General features: G+C 39.2%; 1 long non-coding RNA gene and 1 other non-coding gene across 3 annotated transcripts; one reads left to right on the forward strand and one right to left on the reverse strand.

Annotated features, from left to right (window-relative positions):
- The first annotated feature begins 2,133 nt into the window (after positions 1–2,133).
- LOC132616355 (small nucleolar RNA R71) lies at positions 2,134–2,239 on the forward strand. Its single transcript, XR_009573142.1, has one exon. It is a non-coding gene; the product is annotated as a small nucleolar RNA R71 (small nucleolar RNA).
- Positions 2,240–9,058: 6,819 nt separating this feature from the next.
- LOC132616081 (uncharacterized) lies at positions 9,059–15,012 on the reverse strand. 2 transcript variants are annotated; one of them, XR_009572982.1, is made up of 5 exons: positions 14,862–15,012; positions 13,344–13,762; positions 10,007–12,917; positions 9,513–9,610; positions 9,059–9,338 (listed from the first exon to the last, which is right to left on the reverse strand). It is a non-coding gene; the product is annotated as an uncharacterized LOC132616081 (long non-coding RNA). The 2 variants fall into 2 exon arrangements; XR_009572981.1 differs by having other exon boundaries at positions 10,007–13,762.
- Between the last annotated feature and the right edge of the window lie 5,883 nt (positions 15,013–20,895).

Raw genomic sequence — 20,895 nt, forward strand, 5'->3', positions numbered from 1 at the left:
TCCCTCAATACCTCCAAAAGCTGCAAAATCTGCTCCTCAGTCAATAGGGCTGAAACAATCATCAGTAATGTATTGTCTGGACCAAGGAACTCATATTTCAGATATGATGGGAGCTGCTTAAGCTCCAACTTAGGTGGCTCAATGATCGAAGGCTTTGCTGGAGGAGTTGTTCCATTTTCCAGATCAAGATTCAGCTTCTTTGGGTGGTATGTATATGAACCCAACCCAACAAGTGAATTAACTGTCTCCACATAGCCTTCCATGTCTTCAGCATCGAAGTTCATAAGAATACCAGCTAAAGCCTCACCCAAACTCTCTTCTTCCATCTTGAAATCCACTTCTTAATCAACAACATTGAATGAATCAATTACCGAAATACTCTCGTAAGCACTTGGTAACTTCATCCCTTTGCTAGCCTGAAAAGTCACTTCTTCATTGTTGACTCGGAACTTGATTTCATTTTTCTCCGAATCCATCAGAGCCCTCCCTGTAGCAAGGAAAGGTCTCCCCAGAATGATAGGAATGCCCTGATCAACAGCATAGTCAAGAATCACAAAATCAGCGAGCAACATAAAATCACCAACCCGCACAATTACATCATCAACCACCCCAACAGGTCTTTTGATAGACCTATCAGCCATCTGCAATCTCATTGTAGTCGGCCTTGGCATCCCCAAACCTGATTGTTTATATATAGCAAGGGGCATAAAATTTATACTCGCCCCATTATCACACAAAGCACGAGCAAAATCATGGTGCGCAATAGAACAATGAATGGTGAACGCCCCAGGATATCCCTTTTTCTACACAGTTGTAGTTGAAATGATGGAACTCACAGTGTGAGTAAAACTGACGGTTTCATGCTGCACCATTTTCTTCTTAGTCAGCAGATCCTTCAAATATTTTGCAAAATCGAGCATCTCCTTGACTGCTTGCAAGAAGGGAAAATTCAGAGATAACAGCTTCAGCTACTCATAAAACTTCTCGAACTTAGCATCTTCCTTCTTCTTTACCAACCTCTGAGGAAAAGGAGGTTTATATTTGAAAGGCTGCGTCAAAGGGTGGAGAGCCCCTTTTACAGCCTGCTTGCTTGTGTTTTCAGCTTCCTTCACCATCTCTGGAATATCAGGAACCTCCTTGTTAGTAGGATTCTCATCAGCAATAATGGGTGCTTCAGACTGCACCTCATCCTCTTCATCCATCTGCTCAAGATCAATCACCTTCTCAGCAGCCCCCTGGAGTGTTTTACCACTCCTAGTAGTAATGGCAAACACACGATCTACGCCGCCTCCCCCATTTTTGGGATTTGGAATAGTGTTACTCGGAAGTCCTCCCTTTTTAGGAGGGTGATGCTCTCTAGAAATATCCCTCATCTGTGACTCAAGCTTCTGAATAGCTGCTGTATGGGAACCCACTGTTTCTGTCAGCCCAGATAAAGTCCTTTCAAACTTAGTTTGATTTGCCAGAATCTTCTCAAGCATTGCTTCAACTTTCGAACTACCTTGCTCTGTTGACTGCCCTTTCGGTGGTATATAAGGATTGGAACTCTTGTTCCCAAAATTGTTGTTGTTGTTATAGCTCCCTTGGTTCGCACCACCATAATTATTGTTTTAGTTCCCAGAGTTGTTGTAAGCACCTTGACCTTGCTGAGGTCTCCATTGATTCTGATTCTGATAGCCACCTTGGTAATTCTGTCTTTGATAACCCCTTTGAGAGTTATTAACATAATTAGCATCTTCAACCTGTATAGGTGGCCCATCAAGGAACGGACCATCTTGATCATGGTACATCCCTTTTGGCAAAACTGTATCGTCCTCACAAACATTTACCTTCTTGATTTGAGATTCATCAAACTTCTTCGTCAGCAAGGAAATGTTTGTTGCAAGTTCTGCCAATGTTTGCTGGGTGTCTTGATTCTCCTTCACTATATTCTGGACCATAGCACTACCATACGGTACCACATCAGCATTGTTTGAGTGCCACGCCTGATTATGAGTCGTCAGCTTGTTAAGTCTGGTGGTCACCCGTCGAAAGGTCTTGTTCATAAAACAACCATCAGCTGCATTATTATCCACTGATTGTGTCACTGGATCTAACCCTCGGTAGAACTTCTCCATTAATATATGTTCCGGAAAACCATGATTCGGGCTCTTCTGCAAATACTCCTTGAATCTCTCCCAGGCTTCATATAGTTGTTCCCCTGGTCGCTGCTTGAATTCATATATCTTGTCACAAATCTCAGCCTTCTTGCTAGGGGGGTACCACTTTGTGAGAAAAGCAACTACCATCTCTTCCCATAAAGTAATCGAATTTCGGGGCAGCATCTCGAACCATGTTCTTGCCTCTCCAGCTAAGGAATATTTGAATAACCTCAACCGAATAACATCTTGTGGAACATTGTTCTGGATATGATTAGCACACACATCCACAAAATTCTACAAATGACGTTGAGGGTCATTCTCGGCAGAGTTCCGAAAGTATCCCTCAAGTTTCAACAGCTGGTATAGAGATGAGTCAATTTTCACAGTAGCAGCTCCAACTCATGCTTGAACAATAGTAGATGCATAGTCCTCCTCTATAACAAGTTCAACAAAAATATTCTCATCATCAAATTCGTTCGCCTGATTGTTCAATCGATTCCTCTGGTTACCAGCACGTTGATTTTGCTGATTTTGATTCATGTTCACCTGGTTTACACAGAGTAGCAAACAAGGTGTGATGGAATAAGCAAAAGACTTTAATCAAAGCAAACACTATTTAGTAATTTCAAAACCGTATTCCCCGGCAACGTCGCCAAAATTTGATACGCTCAAATTACACCTATTAATGGTATAACGCGAGCATTATCAAATATAGTAACCCAACAAGGTTGGGGTCGAATCCCACAGGGAATATGGTGTGAAAAGTCTTACTAAAGTCGTAGGATGCTAAGTTCTAGGTCTAATGTCTTAATCCGATGATTTTGGTAAAAGTTGGTTTTTCTATCACTAATTGCTATCTATTGCTTTGGTGGAAATTTATGGTAAAAGAAACTAAGGTTGTGTCCTCGTTAGATAGGGTGTATGATCATGGGTATTGATCTTGATATACTTATAATGGATCATTATATGAATGCGCTTAATCTCTGTGTGAATCTCTACTATTTCCCAATAAATAAAGATTATGTCTTTCTATGATTTTCCCAAATATAAGAAAGTAACCATGAAGAATGATTAATCATGCCAAGTAAATTCCTCTTATTCCTAAGTGAATTTATTAAACAAAGTTTAAAGCTTTGAGTTCTTGTTAGTTATTCTTACCAACCCTAATTATTTTCCCAAATAAATCAAGGTTTATGGCTTTAATCAATGTTTGCAACCATTAATTATGAATGAAGAATGAAGAATAACTAAACCCTAATAATCCATTACGTGTATATCAATCACAAACCCAATCACAAAACACCCCTCATTGGGTTCACAACCCTAGTAAGGGAATTTAGCAACTCATGACAAAGAACAAGAAATAAGAACTTGAAGAATTCATAATTGCTTACTTTGGAAGAAAAGATTAATTGATAATACTTGTATTGATGTTTGAATCTTCAAAAACTAGAGAGTATTTAATGTTCTATGTCAAGAGACAAAAAAATATATTAACTGATCTCTATTAAAAACCCTACAATGGCTATTTATAGGTTTTGAAAACACAAAAGTTACAGATTTGCACTTTGGTCCCGTCGTTATGAAATACGGTCCGTAAATTGAAATACGGACCGTAAATCAGTTTACGACCTAGTCGTCCTTCAGTTGTGAAAAAATTCCATCTTTTGAAATACGGACCGTAAAGTGGTTTGCCGTACACTGCCTGGTCGTCTTTCAGCTTCCAAAACTCAGACTTTCTGCCAATTGCTCGAATGGTTAAATACGTGTTGGAATACGGACCGTAAACTGAAATACGGTCCGTAAACTAAGCTCGTAAATCACCATCTTCTCAACCTGCCTTTCTGGTTCTATTATCCTTTAATACGACCATAGAATACGACCCGTATTGTAGAATACGGACCGTAAACTGAGTTTACGACCTGGCTCTGCACTTTCAACTGTTGTCATGTCAAATTTGTTCCGTCACCTGAAAAACACTAAAAACCACGTAAAATCACATGGACTTGCTAAAAAATAAGTAAAACTTATAGCAGAAAAGCATCGATTTGTGGCGTAAAATCACGCCACATCACCTATCCCATGTTCTCAACGTCATTTACATCATATTTATATCACAATACATTAAGGAGCATGACTCAATTCAAGCTATTACTCAAAATGGCACTATTCCACATTCATGACCCATTTTTCTATACCCTTATACAGCCCAAGTATTTCAACTCTCAAATACCTTAAACAACATAGAAATACCATAAATCTTACCTTAGATGTTGTAGGAACAAGCCTTGGTTGGTAATACTCCACTTGAGCAAAAACCCTAGTTCATCTCCAATGAGATTTCTTGACTTGAATGATCTTTAATGGGTTTGCTTACACTCGGTGCACTTAATTTATGTTGTTGATCACTAATAACCCTTGAATTTGTGTGAAATAAATGTAGAGAGATGTTTTAGAGAGAAGGGGTGAAATGTGGAAATGAAATAATGAACTTGGTCCCCTTTTTAATAACCCAAATCTGATCTGTCGGGACTATTATACGGTCCATTATACGGGCCGTATAAATTTATACGGTTCGTATAAGGGACCGTGAAATGGACCTTTTGTTCACCCTTCTCTGTGACCATTATACGGTCCGTATAACTGACCGTATAATCCCACCAGTGAGTGATCCTCACTGTGATGGTTCTGCGGTCCATTATACGATCCGTATAATGAGCCGTATAACCCATCAGTCCACTGAACTTGTTCTCGCCACTTCGTTTGATCTCCAATCCTTATGGGATCTTCATAACACTTGTTCAACACTTCGTTAACAATCTAAGGGAAGTTATAATTCTCCCCCACAACATCATTAAGTCGTCATCAACTTATTACTCATAATTCTCGTCCGATACCTATCGTATGCATTGCCTTCTCTTGACAACTTTCTCGTCTAACATCGGATGTCTTTGAAATCTTACTTAGGGTCATCAAATGTCATTATTTACTTATTGAAATACCATACACTTCGTGCTCTTCGTTAGCCCATTCGCTGTGCATCAACGGGAAATTTTTCGAGGTGTAACATTCTTCCCCCCTTAAGAACATTCGTCCTCGAATGTTAAGCACTCGGGGATTCTACGAAAACTTTGCCATAGTTTCCCCTATAATATGGCACTACCATCCTGTCACAACGACCCACAATAACAATGCCTCACAGGGCCACAACATAATAACAATGGAATTTGGCCACACACGACCCAAATGCATAAAAAGGAAAACATACATACCTTACGATCTTGATGTCTCATCTTGGCCCTCTTCCGGGGGATAAAATAAGTGTGGGTACTTGGATCTCATGATTTCTTCCGCTTCCCATGCACTCTTCTCGATTATTATTTCTCCACAAAACTTTAATTGAGGTCACTTCTTTGTTTCTAAGCCTCCGTACTTGCATATCTAATATAGCAATGTGTATTTCTTCATAAATTAACCTTTCTGTCACTTCAACATCATTTACTGGGACGATCCTTGTGGGATCTCCAACACATTTACGAAGCATCGAGACATGGAAGACTGGATGAACTGACTCCAAATCCAGAGGTAGATCTAATTCGTAAGCCACTTTTCCTACCTTGCGCACAATTTCATAAGGTCCAATGTACCGGGGATTAAGCTTCCCCTTTTTGCCAAATCTCATAACGCCCTTCATTGGCGACACTTTAAAGAATACCCAATCTTTGACTTGGAACTCTAAGTCCCTTCGACGACTATCCGCATAGGACTTTTGAAGACTTTGGGCTGCTAACAACCGATCTTGTATGAGCTTAACTTTCTCTATGGCTTGCTGGACCAAGTCTGGCCCTATCAAATTAGCCTCTCCTGTTTCAAACCACCCAATTGGGGATCTACACTTTCGCCCATATAGAGCTTCATACGGTGCCATTTGAATGCTAGAATGATAACTATTGTTGTACGCAAATTCAATAAGTGGTAAGTGATCATCCCAGTTTCCTCCAAAATCTATCATACATGCCCACAACATATCTTCAAGAGTCTGAATGGTATGCTCAGCTTGCCTATCAGTCTGCGGGCGAAATGCCGTGCTAAGGCTTACCTGAGTCCCCAAACCCTCTTGGAAGGACTTCCAGAAATTAGCCATAAACTGGGTTCCTATGTCTGAGATAATAGACACTGGAACACCATGAAGCCGCACTATCTCTTTAACATAAAGCTTTGCATAGTCTTCTGCCACATACGTCGTTCTGACTGGTAAGAAATGAGCTGACTTTGTGAGTCAATCCACAATCACCCATATAGAATCATACTTGCGTCGAGAACGGGGTAAGCCTGTAATGAAGTCCATGTTAATCACTTCCCATTTCCAAGTTGGGATTTCTATAGCTTGCAACAATCCACCCAGCTTTTGGTGCTCGATTTTTACTTGTTGACAGTTGGGATATTGAGCTACGAATTCCGCTATATCTTTCTTCATCCCATTCAACCAATATATAGATTTAAGATCATGATACATTTTCGTCGCTCCGGGGTGAACGGAATAACGGGAACAATGAGCTTCTCTCAATATCTGGTAGCGTAGACCTGCCACATCGAGAACACATAATCTGCCTTGGCATCGAAGAACTCTGTCTTCTGAAATATCAAATGATGACTCCTCTTTCTGAGGGAGTGTATCTCTGCAATGTCGTAGCATGGAATCTTCGTATTGTCGCTCTTTCACTTCCGCTACTAGCGACGAGACTGTTGAATTCTGAATAGTAGTCCCCTTGATACCTGAGTCCACTACTTGAACCCCTAGGCTAGCTAATTGCTGGAGCTCACGAACCATTTCTCTCTTCTCTTGCCGTACATCACATAAACTCCCCATCGATCTATGGCTACGAGCATCAGCCACAATATTCGCTTTTCCGTGGTGATACAAGATATCAACATCATAATCCTTTAGCAATTCCAACCATCGTTATTGCCGCAAATTCAACTCTTTCTTCTTGAAGATATACTGAAGACTCTTATGATCTGTATAAATATCCACATGGACACCATATAAATAATGTCTCCATATCTTTAATGCATGAACCACTGCGGCCAATTCTAGATCATGGGTTGGGTAATTCTGCTCATGTTTCTGCAATTTTTTCAAAGATCCGGAGCCAAGCCTGCGCATTGCCTTGAAGCATACGCAATAACCGTACCATGTTGCATCAATACACAGCCTAGCCCAATGCCTGAAGCATTGCAATAAACAACATATCCTTCCAATCCCTCTAGAAGCATCAAGACTGGGGCAGAAGTCAATCAATCCTTTAACTCTTGGAAACTACGCTCACAAGCATCCGTCCACTGAAACTTTGCTAATTTCTGGGTCAACTTTGTGAGTGGTGCAGAAATAGAGGAAAAACCTCCAACAAATCTCCTGTAATAACCTGCTAAGCCCAGAAAGTTATGAACCTCCGTAGGAGTTGTGGGCCTTGGCCAAGTCTTCATGGCCTCGATCTTTTGACTATCCACTCGAATACCATCGGCTGCAATAATATGTCCCAGAATGTCACTGAGTTCAGCCAAAACTCACACTTAGAAAATTGGGCAAACAACTCTCGAGTCTGAAGAACTCTGAGGACAACGCGCAAATGATCCGCATGTTCTGCCTCGGATCTAGAATATACCAAGATGTCATCGATGAATACAATCACAAACAGATCTAGGAAGGTCCTGAACACATTGTTCATCAAATCCATAAATACTGCCGGTGCATTAGTCAGCCCAAATGACATCACTCGGAACTTGAAATGACCATATCTTGTTCTGAAAGCTATCTTAGGGATATCTTTCTCCCTAACCCTCACATGGTGAAACCCGGACCTCATATTGATCTTTGAAAACCATTTGGGACCTTGTAATTGATCAAACAAGTCATCAATCCTCGGAAGAGGATATTTATTCTTAATCGTCACCTTATTCAATTGCTGATAATCGATGCACATTCTCAAGGAGCCATCTTTCTTTTGGACAAACAATACGGGTGCTCCCCACGGGGATGAACTAGGCCTGATAAAGCCTTTCTCAAGCAGGTCTTTCAATTGCTCCTTCAACTCTTTCAATTATGCGGGCGCTTCTATAAGGAGGGATAGATATAGGCTTAGTGTCTGGCAGCACATCAATGGCAAAATCAATCTCCCGTTTGGGAGGGAGGCCTGGAAGCTCTTCCGGGAACACATTCGGAAATTCCTTCACCACGGGAACTGACTGAAGAATTGGCGATTTAGCTTCTACATCTTGAACCCGAACTAGATGATAAATGCAACCTTTTGTCATCATTTTCCTTGCTTTTAGATAGAAAATAAACCTACCTCTTGGTGACACAGTATTCCCTTTCCATTCTAAAACTGGTTCTCCCGGAAATTGGAAGCGAACCATTTTCATTCTACAATCAATATTGGCATAGCAAGAAGCCAACCAATCCATGCCCATAATGAAATCAAAGTCTACCATCTTTAGCTCATGCAAGTCAACTATAGTACGGCGGTCACAAATCACAACTATACAATTTCTATATACACTACAAGAAAAATGACCTTTAAGGAAGGGAAATCTGGTCCCTAAAAGTCCAAATCTGGTCCCAAAAGGAGCAATTACGATGGGAAAAAGCTGGTCGCCACCCGTCGTAATAGCCTCCGCCGCTAAAGGTCAATCGCGACGGGTTCAATAATCTGGTCGTTAAAAGTCTTTTGAGACGGTAATATATCTGGTCGTTAAAAACTTTTAGACACTAAAACCTTTTTAGCGACCAAGTGTTACTGGTCCTAGATTATCTTTAGAGACGGGCATTACTGGTGCTTATTTGCAATAATTGTACTAATTTTCACGACCATATTTCTGGTCTCTTATTGACGACAAGTCGTCCCGAAAGCTCGATGTCACAAAAAAATTATTTTATCAATAAATATCGGATTCCTACTAAAACATCTAGATACAAAAGCGTTATATATATAAAGAGGAAGATAGAGTTATTAATTACAATAAAATTGTTAACATCCCATGATGTTAGTTTCAATATTTGCTCGACACCTTAACAAAAAACATCGCTTAACACTCGAGATAGACTAAGATAGCGAGTGCATAACATTCCTAGCTAAATAATGGGTTTCTGCATCTTCTAAACTTCCATCTTGACTTGTCAAATTCAATCTTCAAAACCTGTAAGTACAAAATTTTGGAAAGACTTGAATAACTATTAGTAAGATAAGATATATAAATTCTACACTAGTAGTAGTTATACCGCTTATTCAGGTAATGATCCAAATTTGGCAATTGCGACTTAATAGGTCTTGAAACAGTAATCACAACTAATATTCTTTAGAATGTTCATACCTAGCAACCATTGAACCAACTCCATCTCTTTGGAACAATTCCTTTAGTAAAACTCCACCAATAGTGCCATCCAGCAGGTGCACTCTTTGAACACCTCCCTGATGGAAATGGGAATATATAATTTGAATGAGTTTCGACAAGAAAAAGATATCACGCTAATAAGTGAGGGGACAATATTCTAGAGAATGAAAATTTCCACGTTTAAAGCAACTGAGATGGAAGACCACTGGGAGAGTGGATATTTAAGATGAACTGCACAATGTTAAACACTAATGTAAAATATAAAGAATTGTCTATTCATGAAATGCACATATCTCTACTGCAAAGGCTTATCATAAGAAATTTTTAAAAAAAAGTACAAGAGAATCTGTAATCTTCCTTAGTATCTTCTAGATTCATCAGTAACAGGTTATAATGAGGAGGACAAAGCATGGTAAAAGAATAATTCAAACGACTACTACCTACTGAAAACATAAGTGTTTTTGGGAACTTACTCGGCAAACAAAAACAGCAGCAGCTAATTCTGAGAGATAACCATTTGACCGACTTAGTTTCTCTTGTCCTCCAATTGCAAAACCTTGTTCACTAGACCAAAGCCCATTACCATTGTCAAAACCAATGCCATTCTGAAATGTAGGATTGTATATTCGGCTATAACCATTGCCATTTTGGGAAGGGAGCGATCCGTTGGAACCATTGTAACCTAAACGATTGAAGTCCTCCTGACTAACTGCTTTTACATAATTAGCAGCAGTCTCACTTTGCTCAGCTCATTTGCGGACCAGCATATCAGCATCTTATAGAGTTACGAAACGAATCAGACGGCTAGACTCATCAAGAATTAGGCAGTCTATAATACAAATTAGTTTTTCGGCTCCTAGAGCCAACGCAAAAGCTGTCGCAACTTCGTATGTGCTTCAATTCCGAATAGAGCATTTCATCAGTCTTAACAACTCGCACCAAAATAAAAAAGGGAAGAGAAACTGCAGTTGCATGAACAACAGAACAAGCGACTGCGTTTAAATTCTAAACTGAAAACTACTTAGTCTGATCAATCAGAAATTGCTTTCTACATATTCAGTATAAACCTACGCCATCTCCTAATGGCATAACGAATCATCAGATCTCTCTGCAAGATATAACTGAATGATGCATGACTTTGAAGTAACATCAAACTGACCACTGACCAGATGAGTTAATCTGGCTTCAGACAAGCGTTGTGTAGTAAGTTTTTTTCCTCTTATCAAGTGTATTTTTGTAGTATGTTGAAGTCATCAACTAAGTTAACCTTCAACGAAATGAACACTATCAGTTCCACCCTTCGAATAGATGAAAGTTTATCTGTCCTATTCATATTCATAGATAGGAAAAGACTACTAAATTGCATAGAAGGAATAAAGCATAGAGGATAGGGTTAAAAGTGTACTTTCCTTGTGAACTTTCTCGATTTCTTTAATACTATCTAAATGCACATTGATCATCATAGATCTTAATATCGAACTTTAAGCTTTGCAACTTGCAAGTGAATGAGTTTCACAAAATCCCTTGAGTACTTGTCAAACAGTTAAGCAGTAAGAAAGTGATTTTACATAAGTTCGATTGAAAGAGATGGTGGAAGCATATGATTAAGCTTTAGTAGCTAGCTGCCTGAACTGCATTTATCATTCGCTGGTAACAAATTAGATAAAACATGATGCAACACCAGTTTATGCAAAACAACAACAAAAATACCTATTAAAAGTCATATAGCATACTGATGACAATACACAAAAGCAGCAGCACAAGGAGCAGGAGGTTGACATATCTTTTGCATATCAAGATCCCAATAGAACTGCAGGGCTGGAGTTGCACAAGGATAATGCAACTCCAAAGGCAAGTTCTCACTGTAAAAAGCAATCCAATACTAAGAAACATGATGGCACTCCTACAGGTGGTAAAATACATGGTACTAGTCAGTTGGTTCAGCTTAGTGCTATTCACAAATTCAGGCTTCAGGTGGAAATTTGCAAGCAGTAGCAACAACAGGAGGTATTCTTAAGGCAATTACTCAGAAACAACAACAATAAGGTATTCTTGCAAAGCCTCAAAAAAATTTACCAGTGGCAATACCATCTATTATATGTTCCCAACTAAAAAAAATTCCATCGATTATAGGTGTTAATACTTTTAAACTTCTACTAAAGTCTCTTGTAAATCAAGAAGTATTCCAAATCAAGTGAGACTTTGAACTCTTTATGGTTCCAAACCAGGCATTACAAAAACTAAACTGGAAACACATATATAGGCAACAAGATTTAACAACAATAAGACTTTTTCTATTTGGTAGAAAATTATTTTTTATCTACCTTCAATAAAGCTTTTTCCAACATCATAGCAGCAATTCCACTTTCATTAATAGTAATTCCTTAGATTTAGAGCTAGAGCTAAGGGTGTTCACGGTTCTGTTTGCTATCTTTATAACCGAAGTTTAAATAGTAAAATTACTATTATGTTTATCTGAAGCAAACAGCAAATGTTATAGACTTTGAACCAAAATTGGCACAAATATATAGGAACTGTGAAAAGGATAACAGTAGCACCAACTATATATAAAAGAATAAACGAACTTTGAACTTAAAGATGCAGCAGACGCGAACCATAAAAGAAGGCTATCAGTCTTCCTCAAAATTCTTCAATAAAAGCATTTATTTTGCACTGTAAAGCTGTAACTGACTTAATTAAAACTCTTCAGTACTCCTGTATGCACTTCTTAATTTTGCACACAAGAATTTAAGGCATCACCACTTATATTAAAGATTAGATTTCAAATACAGCCCAACCATGACCAGGTATCACAAATAAGCTGAAAGAGATCTGATATGCTAGAGAAACAAGGTAAAAAACAGAAATGACAAACACACATGTCAAACAGATCACGGAGCAATAGCAATCTTTTAGAGCATGTACGGAGCTAGAAACAAGCATCATTAGTGGTGAAGTCAAGCAACTGCTAGAATTAGTGTAAGATAGAAATTGACTATACGCAAATCAACAAACTAAATTAAAAAGTCGGGTATATTATTACTAACTTGGTTAGCAGACAAAAACAGTGGTCATTCAGTTGAACCAGGCGATGTCGTAGGCGGGGTATATGATTGTTGAGCGGCAAAGAATTCTTTTATTTTCTTAATTTCTTTCATCTCATCTTCTAAGGCTATACATTATTGGGTGAAATAGACTAGTAAATCACTAGACATACCTGAAAACTTTCTGAAGTAAAATTTTCTTTTACTAACCACTCCCATTCTTTCTTATCTACTCCCTTTGGCATATTCTTAAGAGCCTGTTGGATTGGATTATTTTTCACATATTGTGCATGCAAGTATCCTCTCCATTTGTTCCATTTCCTCTCTGCAACTAAGTTAACTATAGATAAAGACAAGTTCCATCATTTGGTTAGGATAAGGGATCACAAAAGTTAAACTGGAAACACATAAAAAGGCAACAAGAGTTAACAACAATAAGGTTTTTTTCCATCTGTTTTAAATTGCTCTTTTATGTATTGATAGGAATTTCTAAAAACATCTAATAAGGAAACCATACATAATACCATTAAGACTTAAAATACAACAGGAAATACCATTTGTGAATTAGTAGTAGAGGTAGTACACAAATTTTACTCACTATATACATTGAAGAAGAGGTACCTAACGAAAGAGGGGAGGGTAAAATTCTTCAAAGAAGCCTCCCACTGAACAATGTTCAATAAAAGAATCACCCAACGTAATTTAAATTATCAACTTCAATAGGTAAAAAAATAATAATTAAAAAGTCAGGCATATTGTTACTAACCTGGTCAGCAGACAAAAACAATGGTCATTCAGTTGAAACGGGTGATGTCGTAGGGGGGGACTTGTGATTGTTGAGCAGCGAATCAAAACATGGGTTTAGATGGTGCTCTTGATCCAACTTATATGGTGCTTTGTAACGTAACAGTTTTACCAAGGAAGGAGCGGATATAACAAGTGTCAAGAAAATTTGCAGCATATTAACTGATCAACCTGGTTAAAATAATATTGAAGCAGTTCAAAAAGAACTTTGATATCCATCTCAAAGAGATAAAAGACGTAGCAAAAGAGCCAAAAGTAACTCCTCGTCCTCGTTCCTTTCCTATAGCACCTCTAGCACCTGGCGCGACGAATGCATATTTGGTAGTAGTCTTCACAGTCGACCCCACCTTATCCTCAGTCTTTAATGGTTTCATATTGAACCTGCAAAGAGCCAAAAGTAAATAACAATAAGAGAAAATACATGCGTGACAGTGTAGTAATAAAAGAAATCATGCCATTAGAATGTAAATGGCCTTAGTCGAAACCTTTTCAGATGTAAAATAAAATTTTCAAAAGGAGTAACAGCACTAGTCCCTGCTTGGCTTGCAAAATCTCAACACTGAAGACGTAAAACTAATATGCCATTCATGAAATAATTAGCTTTTTCAAACTGTGCACTCTGTATGAAGTATGATTTTTCAGAAACACAATACAGTACAAACTTGAATACACTTCTGAAAATCAAATTATCAATTAGGAATCCCAAAAAAATACGAGGTCAGTTTTTTTTAGAACTGGCAGATAGCTTTTATTGTAGTATTATAGGATAAATTTAAAACTCCATAGATGAAAAGTGCAATTTTAGTATCTCTGCAACAGTGATAATTCCATACCAGTTAACCAAATTGGAGCAATATGAACATAAATTATTTGCACAACACCAACTAATGTACAATTTCTATCGAGCAGCTAAATCATACTCTAATTGGCAAAGAGGGTTATTTGATTTCTTATCAGTTGAATAGGATATGGTCTGGTGCTTAGATTGAAACACTAGGGCTTGAGTAATTGGTAAGTTTTAACAAGTGTGAGGAAAATAGGGAAGAACATCAAGAGGGTAGATATTGCAGAGGTCAAATTACAGTAGAAACACACCAAAAACAAAATCTCTCCTTTTTTCTTTCACAAAAAAACTATGATATACCTTATCCTTTCCTCTTTATTTTATTTTGATAAGTAAACATGTTTATACAGAAAGCAATATTTGGGATGCAAATCATATAGGAAAGATGTATGTAGAAAACCCATGTATTATCAAAGAAGACGACAACTCTATACCCAACAGAAGAAAGCCCCTTTCATTTGCTAATCCTTTCCACTGATTATACAAGTAAAGAAAAAAAGATCAGATTGTGAAACCTTTTACCAAATTAATATTAGAGAAGAAGAATAACAAGAGTAACTCAAATCAAGTGAAGCAATAAAGCGAATTAAGTACAACACAAAAAAGAAACAGAACAACTCGAAATAGGAGGCATACCTGAGATTCGAAAATAAGGGAGATTGAAAACTAGAGCAGACCTACAATCTGTGTTTTCCCAAAACACAGATTTACTCGACGGGTAGTGCTACGGAGGAGTACACCGATGGTGGGATGTGTAGAACTAGAAACTAGGGCAGAGCTTTAAGGCCTGTGTTTTGAGAGTTTATCTTAATTTTTAGAACATTTATTTCAATATACTACTTTAGTTTTGGCACCTTGTTTTTTTGAGTGAAAACTAAAGTTTTCATTTTAGTACAATTGTTTTGGCGCTTGATCTTTGAGAAAACAATAGTTTTTTAATATATTGGTATTATATTTGGGGCACTCAATCCCGTTCAAGACCCCTCAATTACAATTTGGGACCAGTTACTAATTTTTTTTGGGACCAGATTTAGTACCTTCGCAATAAAATACAACATTAAGTACTAGAATATAATCTCGTCCCAATAAGTATACTTTCAGAGATGGGATTATTAACTCGTCCCTAAATGTTGGTCTTAGATAAGCCTTTTTCTTGTAGTGATACTCGGCTAGCTATTACCGATTCACCAACGGGTGTAGACACCTCAAAAGGTTTGATCGATTCCGGTTCGACTCTAAATCGACCCGCAATATACGGAGTAACATATGACAATGTGGAGCCCGGATCAATCAAAGCATATACATCATGAGAAAATACCGATAATATACCTGTGACCACGTCAGGAGAAGACTCAAGATCTTGGCGTCCAGCCAAAGCATAAATACAGTGCTGAGGACCGCTAGAACTGGGAGCTCTCCCTCTGCCTCTACCATGGCCGACTAGCGCATGTGAACCTGGCCCCATAGGGCGTACAGATGCTGAAGATCTGGCTACCGACCCTGGAGGCTGGGTCCTACCTCTACCATGAACTGAGGGGCAATCACGTATAATATGGCCTGGTCAACCACATGAATAACAAACATCTGAACCCGATCGGCATTAACCCCAATGCAACTTCCCACACTGGGAACATCGTGGTACGGTTGGCCTTGCCTGACCCGAATCACCTCTGAACTGAGACCCCGAAAAACTCTGACTCGGCCCGGAACGAGTAGATCTATCGAATCTCTGGCCTGAAAACCGTGGAGGTGCACTGGTCATAGAATAGCCTGAATGCCTAGAAAACTGCTGCCTGTGTCCACCTCTAAACTCGCTCATCGAACCCGAAGATCTGGCCCTCTTGCTATATCCCCTATCATGCTCGCGTTCACTTCTTTGCTGCTGTAGGCTTTCCTCCAAGTTCTGAGCATAGGCCTGAATGCGTGCAATATCCATGTTGTCCTGAAGGGACGCAGTCAAGCACCTATCCATAAAATGTGGCCCTAGGCCTTTCACAAATCAGTGCACTCGGTCACCCATATCCGCTACCATGGCCGAAGCATACCTAGCCAAAGAATTGAAGCAGAGACAATACTCTAAAGCACTCATGCTACCCTGCCTCAAATTCAAGAACTTATCGGCTCTAGCTCGCTAAACTTCTGGAGGCATATAATGTTAGAGGAAGGCATCAACAAACTCTTGCCTTACCGGGAGAGGTGCATTGGCTCCCCTTGAAGCCATCCAAACCGTGTACCAGTGGATTGAGACATCTCTCAATCTATATGACGCTAACTCCACAGATTCGGTGTCCGAAGCATGTATCAATCGAAGTGTCCTCGACATTCCATCAATAAAATTCTGAAGGTCCTCATCTGGCTTTGATCCAAACAATTTCGGAGGGTTCAAGGTAATGAAGTCATGGGCCTTTGCACTAACAACCCTGTCACCCTGGCATGTACTTTGCCGCTGAGTTTGGGCAGCAACCAACTGAGTAAGCAACTGTATGGCCTCTTTTACATCTTGGCCTGAAGCATCCGGTGGAGAAGCTGGAGGTGCTGGAGCTGGGGCTGAGGCCCCTCACGCTCCTCTAATATAGGTACTGAATGGGAGGACTGAGATTGAGCCGCACTCTGGGACTCACTATCCTCTACTACCGGTGGCGGTGCTCTTTCAGCCCGCTTTTCTGCCACTATCTTGCCCTTTTGGGCTTCCGTAGCCTTTCTCTTTACAAGCATTTCTGAAATACACAACACACGGTTAAGGAACAAGAAGTTCTTATATCATAACTCTATCGCACAATTATTATGAACAAAGAAGGTCATTTATTCCTAAAATGCCCGCAGCTTATTATTTATAAGTGTGGCGCGCAACACACCCATAACCAAGACTCTACTAGACACGGCTCGTAGACACACCCTAGGACTGAACTGCTCTGATACCACTTTTGTCACGACCCAACCGGAGGGCCGCGACGGGCACCCGGTGCTAGCCCACCCGGGCACCCCTTAACGTACCTTTTTATATCTAGGTGAGCCACATATTTAATCGTACGTTCCTATTCATCAATCATACTAGTCCCATTGGACAACAAAGCCTTTTTATCATCATCGGCATCTATGCTATATCAATGTACATAAGCCGACCAGGCTACAAAATGATATACAAAATATAGGCCAACAAGGCCAAACATATCTAACCATATACACATGTCTACGAGCCTCTAAGGAGAGTGTGTCATATCACATAAGCGGGACAAGACTCCGCTATGCCCATTATTATGTACACAAAAGAATAAGTACCCAAAAGCTATAGCTCCGAATGAAATGGAGCTCCGCTATGTAGTCCCTGAGAATGTAGCTATTGATCAAGTCTGTCTCCCTGTGCACCTGCGGGCATGAGCAGCGTTCACAAACAAAAGGACGTTAGTACGAAGAATGTACTGAGTATGTAAGGCATGATCAATATCAACATAGAAGCATATTGTACAACATATGAAATATTATAGGATGGGAGATAGTAATATCATCGTCATAAGCACTTACTTTCCTTTCATAGGACCTTTCTAATTCTAATGCGTATTTGTGTACATACATCCATATCCGTATCCGTACTCATTTACATTGCGTTCATCGCCGTGTTCATATACATAGTCTTATTCATATTCATGTCATATTCGTATTCATACTCATATCTATATTATATACATAGCATTTGTATAGCATACCCGAACATGAAGGATCGGTGTTTCATACATACTTTTCCAACCAAGGCTCGAGGTTACACATACCTAGCCCTACCAAGGCTTTAGGGTTACATCTACCTGGCCCTACCAAGGCTTCAGGGTTATCTGTACTATCTGCAGAGGTATGCACGCGTTACATAATCGTATACATACTCTACCCGGCCTTATAAGCTCGGGGTCGTATAATAGTCATACATAGATACATATACATAGTAGCTCATAAGCATCTTTATTATCAATATCACCATCATCATCGTCATCGTTATCGTCATCACTATTACCATTATAATCATCATCAATATCACCATCACTATTATCGTCATTCATTACATCTACCTTTATAGGCCTACTCGTCATATGAGGAACTTAGTATAATCGTAGCATATCGAGAATCTTGAGCTTAATAGCTCAAAAGATAGAATCATTTGAAGGATATCATAGACGTATAGATGATTTAGACGATTGGCCAAGCAACCATGCCTTATGAAAGAAGGGTTAGCCTTACATACCTTTCCGTTCAACTATTTACCACTTGCACGTTCTCCTCCGAAGCTTACGTTTCTACCTTCATTAAAGTCATACTATCATTAAAAGTCGATAGCTAGCATACATGACTAAAACTAGAAAAAATCGGACAGTGTCTCATCTATTTATACGACATTCCTCCATAGCATATATCCATTCCCAAACGTTAATAATACATTCACAATATCATAACAATAGCCTTTATTCATCCACATTATCCACATTTCTCAATTCACTTTCAATCACCCATATCCATGGTCATAACACACGACTACGTTCATTCACATACATTGCCTATCCCATGTTCTCAACGTCATTTACATCATATTTAAATCACAATACATTAAGGAGCATGACTCAATTCAAGCAATTACTCAAAATGGCACTATTCCACATTTATGACCCATTTTTCTATACCCCATATCCATGGTCATAACACACGACTACGTTCATTCACATACATTGCCTATCCCATGTTCTCAACATCATTTACATCATATTTATATCACAATACATTAAGGAGCATGACTCAATTCAAGCAATTACTCAAAATTGCACTATTTCACATTCATGACCCATTTTTCTACAACCCAAGTATTTCAACTCTCAATTACCTTAAACAACATAGAAATACCATAAATCTTACCTTAGATGTTGTAGGAACAAGCCTTGGTTGGTAATACTCCACATGAGCAAAAACCCTAGTTCATCTCCAATGAGATTTCTTGACATGAATGATCTTTAATGGGTTTGTTTACACTTGATGCACTTAATTTATATTGTTGATCACTAATAACCCTTGAATTTGTGTGAAAGAAATATAGAGAGATGTTTTAGAGAGAAGGGGTGAAATGTGGAAATGAAATAATGAACTTGGTCCCCTTTTTAATAACCCAAATCTGATCTTTCGGGACCATTATACGGTCCATTATACGGGCCGTATAAATTTATACGGTCCGTATAAGGGACCGTGAAACCTTTTGTTCACCCTTCTCTGTGACCATTATATGGTCCATTATACGGTCCGTATAACTGATCGTATAATCCCACCAGTGAGTGATCCTCATTGTGATGGTTCTGCGGTCCATTATACGGTCCATATAATGAGCCGTATAACCTATCAGTCCACTGAACTTGTTCTCGCCACTTCGTTTGATCTCCAATCCTTATGGGATCTTCTTAACTCTTGTTCAACACTTCGTTAACTGTCACACCCTCATCTTGATAGGGCATGATGGGCACCCGACTCTCTTCAGAGTTGAGCGAACCCTTAAACATTCGCTTTACCAACCTGTTATTTCAAAAACTTTTTAAAAACATGAAACCTTTCCAAATAGAGGTCATTATCTTTATACAGATTATGAAAACTTTCAATCAAATAAGTACTTTAACCCAATTGAAATTGTCTAAAATACATGCTCTTTTAACATACACAAACGGTTCAGCTGACATTACTCTGTTGACATCTCGACAAACGTACCACAGGACGCTGTCTACAAAGTCTCTAATATAGACGAAATACCATAGCGTAAGTACTCTGACTCGGCGACACTCCGGAAAGAAATGGAGCTCACCAATTCAACTGGAACATCTTCTGGAAATATCCTCTACTCATCTGTATGCACCTGCGCGGCATGAAACGCAGCCCCCGAAGAAAGGGGGTCAGTACGGAATATGTACTGAATATGTAAAGCATTACTGAATCATAAACAAGGAGAAGCATAACAGTAAAAAAGTTTAGAAGCAACCCGGGAGTACATGGAACAACATTTTGAACCATGCCATATAGTACTTTGCACAGTCTCTAGCATACACAATATAAACATAGCATACACAAATTCTAGAACCCACAGTATAAATATAATATCACAATAGTCCCTTCGGACGGCCGCATCCGGCTCAATAATAATGATGGCCCCTTCGGGCAGCCGCTTCCGGCATAATAATGATGATGGCCCCTTCGGGCAGCCGCTTCCGGCATAATAATAAGGATGGCCCCTTCGGGCATGCAACTTCCGGCATAATAATAATGATGGCCCCTTCGGGCATGCCGCTTCCGGCATAATAATAATGATGGCCCCTTCGGGCATGCCGGTTCCGACATAATACTACCCTGGCCCATTCGGGCATGCCGGTCCCGACATAATAATAATGATCCTGGCCCCTTCGGGCATGCTGGTCCCGACATAATAATAATGATCCTGGCCCCTTCGGGCATAATAATAATAATGATGGCATGAAATGTAAACATAAGTCGTAAATGCAACGAAATAGTAAAACCTTGCACCCCGTTCGGAGTGGTTTTGAAAAATTAATTAGTAAAATCTCGCACCCCCTTCGGAGTGGTTTTGGAAATCAAACTTTATATTTTGCTTTAGTATAAAACTAGTTTTCTCGAAATCATTAGTAAAATCATAAACATG

Source organism: Lycium barbarum, chromosome 10 (genome assembly GCF_019175385.1).
Source record: "Lycium barbarum isolate Lr01 chromosome 10, ASM1917538v2, whole genome shotgun sequence".
Lineage (NCBI taxonomy): Eukaryota > Viridiplantae > Streptophyta > Magnoliopsida > Solanales > Solanaceae > Lycium > Lycium barbarum.